The following is a 13734-nucleotide window of genomic DNA, read 5'->3' as shown; positions in this document are numbered from 1 at the left end:
AAGTGTTCTATGGACACCTAATTTTTTCTCCTCCTTTTAAGGTAGTTAGTAGATAAAAGACTGAAAGTAAAACACTGGCCATAGATGCTTCAGTGGATAAACAAGGTGTGGTCTATACATACAATAAAATATTATTTGGCCTTAAGAAAAGGAATTCTGGTACATACTATAACATGGATGAATCTTAGAGATATTACACTAAGTGAAATAAGCCAGACACAAAAAGACAAATGTTGTATGATTCCTCTTATATGAGGTTCCTAGAGTCATTAAATTTATAGAGACAGAAAGTAGAATGCACCCTGACCGGTTTGGCTCAGTGGATAGAGCGTCAGCCTGCAGACTCAAGGGTCCCGGGTTCGATTCTGGTCAAGGGCATGTGCCTTGGTTGCGGGCACATCCCCGGTGGGGTGTGTGCGGGAGGCAGCTGATCGATGTTTCTAAACTCTCTATCCCTCTCCCTTCCTCTCTGTAAAAAAGTCAATAAAATATTTTTTTTTAAAAAAAAAAAAAGTAGAATGCTTGTTGCCAGAGGCTATAGGAGGGGGAAATGAGGTGTCAGTGTTTAAAGGCTACAGATTTCAGTTGGGGAAAATGAAAAAGTTCTGGAGGTGGATAGTGGTGATGGTTGCACAACAATGTGACTGTACTTAGTGCCACTTAGTATACACTTAAAAACAGTAAAAATGGTAAATTTTGTTATGCATAATTTGCTACAATAAAAAAAATAAAAGTACTGTCAGAGAGAAATTGCTATTACAGAGACTTTTTTATTTGATCACTTTGAGAATGTCTATTCTAAAACTCCTTTTATTTATTTATTTTTAAATGTTATAAAATATATTTTTATTGATTTCAGAGAGGAAGAGAGAAGGAGAGATAGAAATATCAATGATGAGAGAGAATCATTGATTGGCTGCCCCCTGCATGCCCCACACTGGGGATCAAGCCCAAAACCTGGGCATATGCCCTGACTGGGAATGGGACCATGGCCTCCTGGTTCATAGGTCAACACTGAGCAACACTGGCCAGACTCCTTTTTCTTTCTTTTTTTTTTTTTTTAATACTTACTGTCTGGAGGTTTCTTAATAGTAGAGATGGTTTTCTGTGAACTACTATGTAATGTTTCCCCAATGTCCTAAAAGAAGAACTGTGTATTAAGTTTGCTTCTAAAGCTGTAGAGTAACTTTCCTAAGCTCTCCTGAGTGTTCCTTTCTTTTGGTTTCACTGCCACTCCCTTTGTAGGACCTCTGAAGAGAAAAACCCCACCTGTCTGGCCTGGTGCCTTACCCACTGGGCCTGCAAATCTGAAGACCTGGACCCTTTCCACTCCAGATGCTACAGAGATGGAATCCACCCTGCTGGAGATGAGTGGTGGGTTATACGATGTGCACATTTATAACGTTTGAAAGGCACTTCTTGGACATTTCCATGATGAAGACCATGCCTGAAATACAATGCCTAATCATTGCCCAAAGTTGTTGATCTCCTCAGAGATGTTTTAAGTGTTGCACTGATGATAGTTAATTGTTAGTCACTGCCATTTTTTAATACCCCTTACTATCTTCAAGTCCCTTGGTTAGCTTATTTGATCCCAGTACGTGAACTGTGGCGTACTATTTTTACCATTTTGTGGGGTGAGGAAATAAGACCAGAGAAATAAAGAGATTTGAAGGCGGTGGCTTTCAAATTTGCACAGGCCTGAGAATCACTGGAGAGCTGGTAAGACAGTTTGCCAACTCCACTCCTAGAGTTAATTCAGTGGGTCTGTGGTGGGGCCTGAGAAGGGGCATCTCCCACACGCTCCTGGGTGGTGGTGGTGCTTATGTGCTGGTCAGGGGCCACACTTTGAGGAGCACTGGCTTAAGGCCATAGAGTTGTTACGTAGCAAACACTGGCCCAGTGTTCCTATACCTCAAGTCCTGTCTGCTAACTGATGAAAGTATGTGCAAAACGGGTGGTGCCAATTCATAACATTGATTCCACAAACCATTCCTCAAAACTGTGTCATTCTTTCATAATCAGGCAACTATTAACCCCTTGAAGGCAGGGACCATGATGTTTACCCCTTTCCCTCAAAGCTTCCAGCACAGGAAGCCACAGTGGCTGTTAGTTCATAATAAATGTATACTTTCTCAAGACAAATAATTTATCCTGTCCATCTATTGATTGCTAAGGTGGACTTTCAACCCCTTGGAAAGCTCGTGAGCCAAGTGCTCCTTCCCTGCACCCTCACCTGCTTGGAATTTCTTCATTCTCATGTAGCTCAGCTTGGACTTGATGGATTGAATGCCTCCCTCTCTCCTGCCTGCAACCCAGAAGGCTCCGCTTCTGAAAACAAAGTCTATAGCAATACGCTGTAAGACCCATAAATCTCCTTCTAATAAATTGGGCCTGCAGGCTGAGTTAAATGTGAAGCCGAATGGCGACGGCTGCTGTTAGCAATGCCAACGACAATAAGGAGGCTGCTCACTGTCATCAGGGTGTCCAGAGCGGCTGAGAGTGGCTCAGCCCTGAACCGCCACATGTGTACTGTGTTAATGTCGGCCAGATGACTTTTTAGGATGGGCAGTGTCCTGTTAGGGGTCCCGCTCCTCCACATCTCTCTCTCTCTCTCTCTCTCTCTCTCTCTCTCTCTCTCTCTCTCTCTCTCTCTCTCACACACACACACACACACACACACACACGCACACACATTTATTCAATCTCCTACATGAACATATATACTCAATGTGTCACAAATCATTTTGACTTTTGTTGTTCTAACTGCCTTTTAGGGTGAATTTTTCAGGTTTGTGGCAAACACAAATAATTATTCAATATGCTTGTGTGTGTGTGTGTGTGTGTGTGTGTGTGTGGTGAGGAAGAGATCCACCTAGGCCCAGGGATCTGCTAGGAGGAAGGTTTGTTGTTGTAGGTCTGAATTCTGGGTTCATTTCAACTGGCCTGACCAGCTCTGAGTCCACACTGCCCAGGCACGCAGGCCGCAGAGGCTGCATATCTAGATTGATGGGGTGCCGTTTTAATTATTTATGTGTTTTTACTTTCTTAGGCCCTGCCAATAGCAATTGGAACTCTCTGGTTTATGTTCTGGCAAATGTCAAAAAAAAAAGACATATAAAACACAGCAGAAACTGCATTTCTGAGGCATCTGTGGAGGTAGGAGGAAAAAGGGAGTTTCTAAATGTATGCTTAGCAATTGGAGTTTTATGTAATAGTTATGTTTCAGAGAGAAGAGAGGAAATGTCTATACCCTGGGACTCTGTAATGTGTACTCAAGAACAGAGCGAGTGGACTTGGACTTGTGGGTATGAGTTTGTGCAGATCCATGCCATGTCATCTTGGACCTTGAAGCAAAAGGGAAATCCAATGGTGATTCCATCTTTTAGTTTTGATATTTTGTTCACCGTAGATTCTTTTGCACTAATTACTACTTTTATGATGTCGCATTAAAGTTTTTTGATGCCACCTTAAAATTTTGCACCTGAGATGATACCTCACTCTCCTTGCCCTTGTATGGCTTTGAGTTTATGTACAATTTTCAGATGCTCACAAGCCTAAAGCCTTGGGTTACAAATAACAGTCTAAGGTAGTGATTTGGTGAGATGGGGAGGTTTTTTTAACCACACCAACTTAATTTATGGGTTGCTTATTTGCTGGACACTTCTCACACCTTCGCTCAGCTCCATGAGAGTAAACACCACCCAATTCATTGGCACTGTATTCTCCAAACAAGGGCAGTCCCTAGTATCTGGTAGATATTCAAGCAATATTTGTTAGAACAGCCCTATGAGGTTAGCATTGTTATTTTTCTCATTTTACAAATGAGGAAACTAATATTTTGGAGACATTTGGTAATGATCCAAATTCACACAACCAGTGAGTAGTGAAGCCCAGGGTGTTGACTCCAAATCCTGTGCTCTTGACAAGTGTCCTCTCTACTCTCTTCTGTTGTCACATAAAGGTCAGGATTCTGTCCCTCAAAGTTTCTCATTGCCCATGGGGAGTGGGCGTAAACCACCAGTCGGACATTCCCCAAGGGCTCCTGGACTGCGAGAGGGAGCAGGCCGGGTTGAGGGACCACCCTGAGTGCATGAATTTTGTGCACCAGGCCTCTAATCTAAAATAAAATATCAGGGCCACTGGCCTTCCAAATGAGAATACATAGAATTATAACTAGTTATATGCACTTATCTATAGCACTCATTTTACCTAGGAAGATTGGTAATTGCCTTCACCTAGAGGGCAAAAGTACATGAGGAGCCCTAAGGTCTCGGGGTTGGCTAAGCCAGAGAAAAAGAGATAAGAAATTCAGCTTCATCAACAGGAAGCAAAATTATCTAGAACAGGAATCAACAAACTTTTCTATAAATGCAGTAGTAAGTATTTTGACCTTTCAGGCCATATGGTCTCTGTTATAAATACTCAACTTGATGGGCGAAAGCAGCCAAAAACAATATGGAAACACATGGGTGTGCCTGTGTTCCAATAAAGCTTTATTTATACAAACAGGCAACAGGCCAGCTTTGACCCACAAAATGAGCTGTGATTTGCCAACTCTTAATCTGGAATGCTGTTTCCCTTTACTTAATGATGTTCTGTTAACTTATCTATATATTTTCAACCAATTACATGGGCCAAGAACAGCAATGATGGTTGAAATTTATAGAACATTTATTATTGATTGAACATATATGCAAAGATTCTCTCTTGGGCCTACAGAAACTAACCATCCCTTCTATCTCTCCTGACACCCTTAATCTAAGTCCATTTTCTAAGTCCTGGACTCTTACCATGGAATTCTAATGGACATCCCTTCCTCCATGCCTGCCAGAGTGATCTTTTAAAAATGTAAATCAGATCTGATCATCCCCCTATTTAAAATCTTTTGGTGACGTGTTATAGCACTTGGGATTAAAACCCACATCTGCCCTGTCAGCTACAGAACACTGCAGGGCCTGGCCCAGGCTGCCTTCTCTCTCTCCCACTGCTGCCTCACCCAGGTTCTAGCCATGTTGGCCTTTGTAAAGTCCCCCCAATTCACTGGCTCCATGCCACCTCCAGCCTTCCCTGAGGGAACATTGCAGTTGCCTCTTCCTGGAATTTTCCCCACACATCCTTTTACTCTTGGTTAATTCTTCAGCATCCATCCCAAACACTTTCTCAAGAGAGCCTTTCCTATCACTCAGATGAGGCCAGGGCCCCCTTTGTTTATTTGACTCCCTAGTATTTTTATTCCTTGTGCTCATTCCCATTGATAAATTATTGCTCATTTATTTTTCAAATGCTTGGGTTCTGTTACACCATGAGCTCCTTGAGGCCAGTGATAATGGCTGTCTTATGCAAGCTATGCCCCCAGCACCTAGCAAAGAGCCTGGCACGGAGTGGGTACTATGAAAAGAAATCATTAAGGCTCGTGGAAATCCATCAAGGCATGATGTATCCCATGGAACCAGAACTCTCGCCCAAGGCACCATCACTAGATTATGTCAATAGAAAAGGAGGAGCCATAAGGAGGCAGGGTGGCCAAGAGGCTGAGCATGCCATTCAGCCCAGGGAGAGGTGTGGAAAGGGCAACCGCTGCCTGGAGAAAAGAGGGCAGTTATAGAGCCCAGGCCGAGGGACAAGCAGGGCCTGCTTGGGATTGGGAAGCAATGGTCTGGAATGGGACAGACAGAGCTGAAAAGACACATTTACCAGAGGCTGGTTAAGAGCTTTCTTCTTATTGTTTCCTGATCTGTTAACATCAACAGCCTGCTGCTCAACTCCCAGTGATCCTGGATTGTAATGTACCCCAAAGCCCCTTCAGCTTTTTTTTGGCCTCCTCTCAACATTTTTAAATACCTTTGGGTGGCATAGCAATTAAATACAAGCCCATTGTTGAGGTTCTCAGAGAAGCTTATAAGACACACAATAATAAAGTTTAACCCTAGCCCGTTTGGCTCAGTGGATAGAACATCAGCATGCAGACTAAAGGATCCCGGATTCAATTCAAGTCAAGGGCACATACCTTGGTTGCAGGCTCCTCCCCTGGTCCTAAGCCCTGGTCGGTGCGTGCAGGAGACAACCAATCTATGTGTTTCTCTCACATTGATATTTCTCTCTGTCCTTCCCTCTCTCTTCCACTCTCCCTAAAAATCAATGGAAAAATATCCTTGGGTGAGGATTAACAAAAACAAAGAAAGTTTAAAAACTTGAACTTCCATTCTCTGCCATATGGAAGTAGCATGGTGTAGGGTTAATGGGGTGAGATCTGGAGGCTAACACCTGAGAATGAATCATTCCCACGTCCTCTGCCAGTAGCTGAGAACCTCATGGAAGTTACTTCACCACACTAGGTCCCACCATCTCCATCTATAACACGGGGAAAAGCAGAGTGCCTGCCTCAAAGAGTAATTGTGCAGATAACATGGCACAATTCATACACAGGCCAAGCACGTTATAAGCACTTAGTAAGTAGTATCGCTAGTATGACTTAAGATCCAGACTATGGGTGGCTCAAGGAGACTGGGATGATATAGAGGTCATGTTAGGATTTAAAATGTGTCTCACTTAGGTATGAGGGGGTCTTTGGGAGCATTGTGTGGAATATTTCTCTTGGTTCCTCCTGGCTCTAGGACCATAACCAGACAGGGCAAGGGGAATGGGATTTAGTGAAAACTGGACAACCTTCCTCCTTGCCTTTGAATTGTCAGCTTCCACTGTCCAGAAGAAAGGGCCCCAGGGAAGAATCACAGGCTTCCTTTTAGGATCCAAGGGACACATTAACAAAGCATGGGGAGCAGAGGGACACTTCTTTGATCTCTGTCCCATCCATTCTTCTTCTCAAAATCACAGGCTCAGGACCTTCCACCAATTTCTGACCTTTTGTTCCAAGTCAATTCATGAACACTCATAAAATGCTTTGAAGATAAAAGCACCACAGCAATGCACCATGATGCCACTATTATTTTAATAAGTGGAGCCTGCACATATCTCCTTGACATATGAGCTGTTCAAAATGTTTGTCTTGTTTTTTCTTCAGTTACATGGGAAAAGAACTTGCATCATCTCTCATGTATATGCTTAACATCGACCACTATGTGGAATGAACTTTGTTTCCACAAAAATGTTTGCCTTTTCTCCAACAAAAGAATTGATGTTTCTCTGGGGAATACCTCTCTGTTAGCCAAAACTCAAGTAATTATTTTTAGAGATATGTATTTTTTTAATGTTTAATTTATTGTGATGCTCAAAATGCCAATAAAATGTACTACAATATCCACAAGGCCAACAAAGTTCAATGCACATTGAGAAGAAATATGTGTGTGAACATAACAATGGATTCATAAATGAACACAAGAATAAATTCTACTTAAATAGGGAAAGAGAATTGAGGATTTTATTCTCCAGATCTGCTACTAATGGATATTCTATACCGAAGCTCAAAAGGGCCTTTTAAGAAATTTCTCTGGGAAGTACATTCTACCATGTCATGGCATGTTGCTTTGGTACCTTTGCTAAGCCCTCTGCAAGGGTTACCAACATCAAACATGTTTTCATTTGCTCAGCTTCATTGACAGCTCTCAACGAGGCACTAGAGCTTGCCTGTGGGCTGGTGGCAGGATCTGGACAGAGAATGAGGAGGGCAGTGAGGGGTTGGTGAGCAGCCCCCAGCTAGTGCTTGGGAACACAGAATGGGCTTATATGCCCTGGACCTACCTGTGACTAGCACCTGGGAGCATCCCTCACACCTCCTGAAGGCTACAGACTGTCACTCTATACTCCCAGCCTGAGCATTACATCTGGTTGGTCTGGTTTTGCCTCTCAGCTGTGATGAGGGAGCCCACAGTGTGGTCTGACGGTGGCTGCTCCTTGGGGAAGACACTAATACATAACCTGGGATACACTCATCCTGTGGGAGGAAGTGAGGGCCTTCCTGGCAGCCAGGACTTCTTTTCTGGCTTAGGCTGAATGTTTTCTGCTTCTGTTTTCACGATTTCTGCTTCTTTCAAATGTTTCCTTAACAGTTTACCTGACTTACCACAGACTTGGCTCTTTGGAGTTAGCCAGGGGCCCTGACTAAACTCTATCAACTGCCCTCGAACTCCAGAAACTCCACTAACCACTAACCCCACTGCAGCCCTCCCCTCCCCTCAAGTCAAGCACCCACTGCCCGTCCCCTCCCTGGGACCTGTCACGCACTGCCCTGTGGCATCGCTGGCATTGTTCACTCTGCACTGTGATTAAACTTTTCACGCATGCCTTGTTTTCTGGGCTATTTAGTACAGAGCAGGGAAGGAAGGAGCAGTCTGGTTAGATCCACCCCTAGGAATTTCAATCCCAGGATGCCAGCCCAGAACTGGCATTCACTCCACGTCAGTCAGCACCCTCCTGGGCTTGGTTTCTCTGACATGTGGTAGACTACACATGTCCTGGAATAGTTTAACACCCCCAAAGCAAGACTATGTTCCAGACACTCACTCAAATACCTACTCAGAGAGATCATCTCCACTTGTGGAAAAAGAAATGAATGCATTCAGAGGCCTTTGATCTTTCACAAGAACAAATAGTCCCTGGCTGTCATAAGGGTGTCCTACCACCACCCTCATGCTGGCAATGTGGGCCAATGTAGAAAACTGAGGCTCTGAATTCAGGATGTGGGCATCTGTGGACTCCATTTGAACCATCGCATTTCTTTGAGCAGTTCTAGGGGGTGACAGACACAGTCTTCCCCAGAACCAAAGGAGTGCTTTGCTTTATGGCATATTTCCAGAAAGTGCCAACCTCACTGGGCATGGCCTACCCTTCCATGTGGTCAGTGCTGAGTCTGCAAGTGGCTCTCTTCCCTCCCACCTGCCCCTCTGGCCTGGCTGTCTGGGCAGCCTGCTGCAGACTGTATTTACAGCTGAAAAGCTGTCCACCTTGCCTTTTATATTGATCTTTTAGGGATTGCTCTGTTTCCTCCTCAGCAAAACCAACAGGACCTGGGTGCCCTTTTCTTGGGACATACTAAGCTCCGTGCAACTGGCTTTGCTGGCAGTTTTGAGCACTGGACAGGAAATGCATGCCATTCCTAGGTCCGACCAATTGGCCCGTCTCCTGGTCCCCAGCGGCCTCGGCCTGAGAATGTTGTTTCTCCTCCTCCAGGTAGTGGGGCTCTCGGCTGGAAGAGCCTAGGAGCACAGACACTCATCCATGTATAACTGATGACATAATAAAAGCTGCTCTGGCTGCAGGAGGAAATATGATATGACATAAATCACCGTGCCAGGGAGAGAATGAAATCAAGACCCAAAATTTAAAAATAAGGACTGCACTTCTGCTCATTAAGTCATCATCAAGCCCAACCAGTATAGCTCAGTGGTTGAGTGTTGATCCATGAATCAAGAGGTCAGTGGTTTGATTCCTGGTCAGGGCATATGCTGGGGTTTGGGGCTCAATCCTCAGTAGGGAGCATGCAGGAGGCAGCTGATCAGTGTTTCTATTGCTGTATCCCTCTCCCTTCCTCTCTCTCTAAAAATCAATAAAAACATATATATATATATATATATATATATATATATATATATATATATATATATATATATATTAGAGGCCTGGTGCACAAAAATTTGTGCACTCGGGGGGTGGGAGTGGGGGGGGGAGGTCCCTCAGCCTGGCGTGTGCCCTCTCGCAGTCTGGGACCCCTTGGGGGATGACCATCTGCTGGCTGAGGCCTGCTCCCCAGGAGATTGGGCTTAAGCTGGCAATCAGACATCCCTCTGGCAGCCTGGCAGCCCTCGGGGGATGTCTGCTTGCCAGTGGGGAGCAGTCCTAAGCTGCAGTCGGACATCCTTAGTGCTGCTGAGGAGGCAGGAGAGGCTCCCACCACCACCACTGTACTGGCAGCCATCAGCCTGGCTTGTGGCTGAGCAGAGCTCCTCCATGTGGGAGCTCAATGACCATCAGAGGGCAGCTCCTGCATTGAGCGTCTGCCCCCTGGTGGTTAGTGTGTGTCATAGTGACTAGTCATTCCCAGTCTTTCTGCTGTTAGGGCCAGTTTGCATATTACCCTTTTACTATATAGGATAGAGGCCTGGTGCACGGGTGGGGGCTGGCTGGTTTGCCCTGAATGGTGTCCTGGATCAGGGTGAGGGTCCTGCTTGGGTGCCTGGCCAGCCTGGATGAGGGGCTGAGGGCTGTTTTCAGGCAGGCCAAGCCTCCAACTGAAGCTCCCAGCCTCTCCTTTTTTTTTTTTTTTTTTTAATTTTGAGATTTATTTACCTTTTGTAATTGAAACTTTGTTGCGGCTCCAGCTCCGTGGCCTGCGGCTGAAAGCAGGTATCTGGGGTTTGTTTAGCTTCTATAATTGAAACTTTGTTGCTTTGAGTCTAGCTTAGAGCCAGGCCACGGCAGGCAGGGAACCTTGGCTTCCTCCATCACCGGGGCAACCAAGCCTCATGTTCGCTTCAGCTGAGTGGCTGCTGGACGCCATCTTTGTTGGCAGTTAATTTGCATATCCTGCTGATTAGCCAATGGGAAGCGTAGCAGAGGTATGGTTAATTACCATGTTTGTCTATTATTAGATAGGATATATATATATATATACACACACACACACACACACACACACACACATATATACTAGAGGCCCGGTGCACAAAAATTTGTTCACTTGGGGGGGTCCCTCACGTGGCCTGTGCCCTCTTGCAGTCTGGGACCCCCTCGGGGGATGTCCATCTTCTGGCTTAGGCCTTCTCCCTGGGGAAGCAGGCCTAAGCTGGCAATCAGACATCCCTCTGACAGCCCAGGAGCCCTCAAGGGATGTCCACTTGCCAGCCAGGAGCAGGCCTAAGCTGCAGTCAGATATCCTTAGCGCTGCTGAGGAGGCGGGAGAGGCTCCCACCACCACCTCTGTGCTGGCAGCAGTCAGCCTAGCTTGTGGCTGAGCAGAGCTCCCCCTGTGGGAGCCCACTGACCACCAGGGGGCAGCTCCTGCATTGAGCATCTGCTCCCTGGTGGTCAGTGTATGTCATAGTGACCAGTCATTCCCAGTCTTTCTGCTGTTAGGGTCAATTTGCATATTTCCTTTTTATTATATAGGATAGAGGCCTGGTGCACAAGAGGGGCCTGGCTGGTTTGCCCTGAAGGTTGTCCTGAATCAGGGTGAGAGTCCCCACTGGGGTGCCTGGCCAGAGTGAGTGAGGGGCTGATGGCTGTTTGCAGGCTGGCTAAGCCCCCCAGCGGGGACCCTCACCCCATGGGGGTTTGGCCAGCCTGGATGAGGGTCTGAGGGCTGTTTTCAGGCTGGCCACAGCCCCTTCAGAGTTGGTGGAGGTCCCACTGGGGTGCCTGGTCAGCCTGGGTGAGGGGCTGAGGGCCATTTTCAGTCTGGTCACACCCCCTTCAGGGTGGGGTCCCTACTGGGGTGCCTGGCCAGCCTGGGTGAGGGGCTGAGGGCCTTTTTCATGCTGGCCATGGCCCCAGGCTGCAAGCAGGTATCTGGAATTTATTTATCTTCTATAATTGAAACTTTGTAGTCTTGAGCAGAGCCCAAGTCCTGAAAGCCTGGGTTGCCCTTGGCAACAGAGGCTCCCAGCCCCTCCTTGAGTGGAGGCCATGCCGGCTGGAAGCAGGTATCTGGGGTTTATTTATCTTCTATAATTGAAACTTTGTAGCCTGAGCAGAGCTCAGGGCTGGCAGGGCAGGCAGGAAGCTTGGCTTCCTCCATTGCCAGGGGCAACCTAAGCCTCCTGCTCACTCCAGCATCATGACCGCCGCCATTTTAGTTAGGTTAATTTGCATATTTGCACTTGAGTGGCTTGTGGACGTGGCTTGTGGGCATGGCTTGTGGGCGTGACTTGTGGTGTAGCAGAGGTATGGTCAATTTGCATGTTTCTCTTTTATTAGATTATATATCCTGTATAATAAAATGGTAATATGCAAATTGCCCCTAACAGCAGAACCACTGGGAATGACTGATCACTATGACACACACTGACCACCAGGGGGAAGACGCTCAATGCAGGAGCTGCCTCCTGGTGGTCAGTGCGCTCCCACAGCGGAGCTCTGCTCAGCCACAAGCCAGGCTGATGGCTGCCAGTACAGCGGTGGTGGCGGGAGCATCTCCCACCTCCTCAGCAGCACTAAGGATGTCTGACTGCAGGTTAGGCCTGCTCCCCACTGGCAAGTGGACATCCCCCAAGGGCTCCCTGGCTGCCAGAAGGATGTCTGACTGCCAGCTTAGGCCCAATCCCCCAAGGGGTCCCAGACTGCGAGAGGGCACAGGCAGGCCTGAGGAACCCCCCGCCCCGAGGGGGGTTTGTGCACCTGGCCTCTAATATATATATATATAATATATATATATATATATCAGCTCTGCTGATCCTGGTGCTGGGAGGCATATATATATATATATGTAGTCATCAGATAAGAGTTTTCTCAATCACAAAACCTCTGATCAAGGAGGGGGAAAGGGCCCCCTTGTGCTCAGGGGACTTGGAAATGGCTGTTTGTGGGGTTCTTCTGTGTGCTGGACACCCTGATGGTGACTCCTCCTGGTTTCACCCTCCCAACAAGCTGACTAGGAGGCCCCCATAGGAGAAATTGGAAAACTGAAACTCAGATAATTAAAAATTTGTCTGAGGTCAAACAATAATGTGCATGGAATTCTAATCTGAATTTTAAATTCCAGGTCCCCTTCCAATTCCACATAATGGAAATGAGTCAGGGGGAACTGGGGGACAAATGCTGAGACTCATAGGAGGGTAGAAGGTTTGGGATTCCCCATGAGAGCAGAGAGGGGCTGAGAAGGACACAAAAACAAAACAGGCAGAATCTGCATGGTCTGACAGACAGCTGGGGGCTCTGGTAGAGCAGAATCTTTCTGAGCAAAACATGTAACTGCAGCCCCCAATTTGAAAGCATACTCTCTGATATGGCAACATGCATGTTATGATGCCTAAAGATGGTTTTTATTTCTTTTTTAAATTTATTTAATTTTTTTATTAAATTGACTAGAGGCCCAGTGCACAAAAATTTGTGCACTCAGGGGGAAAGGGAGGGGGTCCCTCAGCCTGGCCTGTGCCCTCTCGCAGTCTGGGACCCCTCGGGAGATAACACCCTGCTGGCTTAGGCCTGCTCCCAGGTGGCAGAGGGCAGGCCCAATCCCTAGGTGCAGTCCCTGGTCGGGCTCAGAGCAGGGCCTATTGGGGAGTTGGGGCGCCACCCACTGTCATGCACAGAGCAGGGCGGATTGGGAGGTTGCGATGCCACCCTCAGTCACGCTCAGGGTAGGGCCGATTGGGGGGTTGGGGCACCGCCCCCTGTCACACTCAAGGCAAGGTCGATGGGGAGGTTGCGGCGCCAGCCCCTGTCACTCACAGAGCAGGGTCGATCAGGGGGTTGGGGAGCTCCCCCCTGTCACTCACAGAGCAGGGCCCATCAGGGGGGTTGGGGAGCTCCCCCCTGTCACTCACAGAGTAGTACTGATAGGGGATTTGGGGCACCACACCCTGTCACACACAGAGCAGGGTGGATCAGGGGGTTGGGGCGCCACCCTCTATCACCCACAGAGCAGGGCCGATCAGAGGGTTGGGGCACCGCCACTCTCACACTCAGGGCAGGGCCGATGGGGAGGTTATGGCTCTACCCCGTCACACACAGAGCAGGGCCCGTGGGGGGGGGGGGCGTTGGGGTGCCACCCTCTATCACCCACAGAGCAGGGCCGATCAGGGGGTTGGGGCACCGCCACTCTCACACTCAGGGCAGGGC

The sequence above is a fragment of the Myotis myotis genome, unplaced genomic scaffold (genome assembly GCF_014108235.1).
Source record: "Myotis myotis isolate mMyoMyo1 unplaced genomic scaffold, mMyoMyo1.p scaffold_m19_p_1, whole genome shotgun sequence".
Taxonomy (NCBI): Eukaryota; Metazoa; Chordata; class Mammalia; order Chiroptera; family Vespertilionidae; genus Myotis; species Myotis myotis.
This window is presented reverse-complemented; position numbering follows the sequence as displayed.